The following is a 3,787-nucleotide window of genomic DNA, read 5'->3' as shown; positions in this document are numbered from 1 at the left end:
TCCAAACACGATGACAAGGATCTTCTACCTGCTAGTGTTCTCGGAACCTGGAAATAGTAAATCCAGAAGGAGCCCCAAGAGAAATTCAGCCCAAACTTCATCTTGCCATTTAACAGATGAGGGAAACTAGAGAACAAAGGCAGAAAATGTTGAATCCAGAGCAACCTACCGGTTTTCCAGCTCTGCTTTCTAAGGTAGTGCTGTTCGATAGAAATAAAATGTGAACCACAATATTTTACATACACAATTTCAAATTTTGTGATAGACACATTGAAAAGAGTAAAAAGAAATGGGTGATATTATTCATTTTCATATTATGTTAACCTGATATGTCAAAAATATTATTTCAATATGTAATCAAGATAATACAATTATTAATAAGATATTTCATATTCTTTTTTTATTGTACTAAGGCTTTGGAATTCAGTGTAAGTACACTTGCAGCACATCTCAACTGGGACTGGCCACATTTCCAGTGCTCAGAAGCCGCATGTGGCCGGTGGCTACCATGTTGGACAGTGAAGATCTAAGTTGTATCATCCTATCCTAACCCAACTGTATGTACACAGACCATCCAGCCCAATTTTCTGGTGGCCGGTAGCATCATTCCCATGATCAGTGATCATCATGTTTTTATAGATACTAGACCAGAAAATCAATTCTCCAACTGAAGGTATAATTTTCTGTGGCTAAGTTGAATAGCATTCCATTTCTAGAAGGGACCTTAAAAGTAGCCTAAACCGACTTGATGTATGACTTTGCTCAACACCAGAGAGGCCCGATAGCCTCCTGCTGGCCCTGGTGATGGCACGCTGGCAGGTGGAACTCAGATTTCCACAGTTCTGTGGGCGAAGTGTCAACTGCCTACTAAGCATCTGAGAAACTTCAGCCACTTTCTTTCCCTCTTCCTCTTCTGGTTTTGCACCAGACTGGTCTGTCTCCAGGAAAGTTGCTCAATTAAAGTGAGATACGATGCAGAACATGTTTTGGAGGAGGAAATATCATTTCCAGCTTGCCTGGTAGGTGCACCTCCCCAGGTAACATTTGTTATGTAAGTGGCAGTATGACACGCCTAACTGATGAATGTCTGCAGCACACTCATTCAGCCAGGAAAGTCACTCCACTCCGGCTTTCCCCAGGAGGCTAGTGGGAAGGAATTGAGGCAGGGAGTTGCAAAAATCGCTTTTGCCATTCGACGAGTAGGGCCAGTTCTTGGGTGTTATCCACAAAGTGCTTTACTACTGGGGCACAACCTCAAGAAAAACCAGTTTCAGGAGCACCACACCTAGGATCATATGATGCAATCTGATATTAGCGTCTTATTGCATCAGTGTTTCTGACGCATGTGTCTTTTGCACTGGCAACGAGGTTTAAAATGGGGAAGGAGAAAAAAAGCAAAAGACAGGCTGGCTGAAATCTAAAGGTACTGTTAGTACTGTTCGTAATTGGCCACGCAGGGTGTTTGGAGGATAAACACCCAGCCAACCACTGCGGCCTGACAAGCATCAGCATGTATTTCCTGAAGGGGACTTGATGGCATATTCAGGCGAAATTCTTTTCTGGTTGATTCTATTTGTGTTTCATATCAAAGCATCAAGCTGTAATCTCCTAAATCTTTTTTAATGCAGGTCTATTAAGAAGAAGCTTTCAAAGGGTACTTCTACTCTCTGTCTCGACCTTTCTGAACATCTCTGAAATGTACCAGTTGATTCTTCATTTCCAAAGTTCTTTTACATAAGAGCTCTTGGCTCCTGAGACACACAGACTTTTGACTTTGATCAAATATCTTAGATTTGTACTTCATGGTTTCTCGGTCTTCCTTTAGGCATTTGTTGCCTCCTCGATCTTGCTTCTTGATATGATTAAAGAATGAATGAATTGCAAAAATCCTAAAACTCTATCCACCCTCAGGAAGTTGCTTAAAGAAGGAATTTCCTTGTGCAGAGTGCCTAAGAAAAAAAGAAGCAAGTAAAAATCGTTGGCAGGAGACCAAGTGATATTGAGATCATAACGTAGGAGGGAGACCAGTAGCTCATCCCCCCAGCCCCCCAACCCCCGGGAGGAGCCAACAAGCTCTTCTGGCAAAAAATCAGTCCTCAATGTAGCTGACTAGGCTCTCCAGTAAGCCCTTGTCTACTTCTTCAGCTTGAGCCAGAGGGCTCTTCTCACTCAGCCCCACAGGACACTTTTCCTTCCTGGAGGCATGTATCAAGATCCCTGGACTCTCTGTGTACTGTTCCCTCCAGCTGCCCTGGAATAGTCTTCATCTGGTGAGTTTTATTTATCCTGTAGGTCAGTGGTCCCCAACCTTGTTGGTACCAGAGACTGGTGCTGCCTTCTAAGAGAATCTAACACCTGATGATCTGAGGTGAAGCTGAGGTGATGATGCTAGCGCTGGGGAGCGGCTGCAAATATAGATGAAGCTTTGCTCGCTGGCCGGCCGTCCACCTCCTGCTGTGCAGCCTCGTTCCTCACGGACAGATACCTGTCTGCACCCCGGGGGGTCGGGGACCCCTGCCTTCCCAGACCCCAGTACAGGATGAATTCCCTTGTGACGGTCCTATAGAGGTATCACTTTGCAATGCTTAAGTAGAAGAGGGAAAAGGTTTTCCTCAACCCTCTTACGGTCTCTTGCTGGGCCTGAAAATTATACTGACAGATTGACAGGAGAAATGGATACAAATTTAGGTGTTACATGTCACTAGAGCCTTCATCAGGAAACGATGACCCAAAGAAATAGACCTGTGTGTTTTTCTGCTGAAGCGTGGACAGTCATAGAGCACTCCGGTAGGTTGAGGAGGAGGACAATATCTAGACTGGGAGAAACTTATCAAGGCCTGTTTATCAGGATTCTTCTTGGTGTCCCTTTGTCCCTGGAGATAAGGATGCTCCTTTCCTCCTTGTAAGGGCAGGGCACCTCTCACCTGAGGGTTTTATGGCCTATTTCAGGGAAGAAAGGTTAAGGGCCAGTGACCTTCCTGGCATTTTCTTAAAACTACTTCAGCTTCAAATATTCGATAAGCTAAGGTGCCATATTTTAGGGCAGTATGTCCTGAACCCATCACTTATCATACATGTAATTACTTGTCCAAGTGTCTATTTTTCCATTAGCCCTTGCATTCCACTAGGGCAGGAATCTCGTCCTCCAGCTCTTCATCCCCAGGACCTAGCACTGTGTCTTGCATGTACCAGGGGCTCAGTAAATAGTTGTCAAAAGGTGAAAAATCTCCATCAAAACTAGCTTTCAGTGCATCCTTGGCCTCCAAGTTAATTACTAATTCACTAATATAACACACTTTTATGTAACTCTACCACGTAACAGCACCTTACTGAGGACACATCCACAGACCAAAGGAAAAAAGAAAAAAGGAAAAAAATACAGCTTCTCTCCGCAAAGGAGAAAAATTATTCAAATTGTATTCATGTTGCATTCCAATCACTCAATTAGGGCACGTCCCTCGTTGGCGGAGGCGTGAGCAAAGTAACTATTTTCCAGCGAGTGTCCTCAGGTGACCTGTCTAGACGTGCCCGGGAAAAACAATCTAACATTCTCCTAAACCCCAAAGAAATCCCTGACGCTCAGGACGCGCTGCGTAGAAGGCCCGGGGCGCGTTGCGCGGCCTGTGAAACGCGCAGGTCCGGGAGTGAAGCCTGGCGGCGTGGCGCCCGGCGCAGGCTCGGGTGGGCCGGGCCGCCCTGCGGGCGCGGGCCGGGCCGCCGCGGGGTCCGCCAGCCGGCAGGGGGAGCGCGCGCCCCGGGCCCCGCGCCGCTCGCCCCGCCGCGCGCT

Source organism: Rousettus aegyptiacus, unplaced genomic scaffold, assembly GCF_014176215.1.
Source record: "Rousettus aegyptiacus isolate mRouAeg1 unplaced genomic scaffold, mRouAeg1.p scaffold_m13_p_1, whole genome shotgun sequence".
NCBI lineage: Eukaryota > Metazoa > Chordata > Mammalia > Chiroptera > Pteropodidae > Rousettus > Rousettus aegyptiacus.
This window is presented reverse-complemented; position numbering follows the sequence as displayed.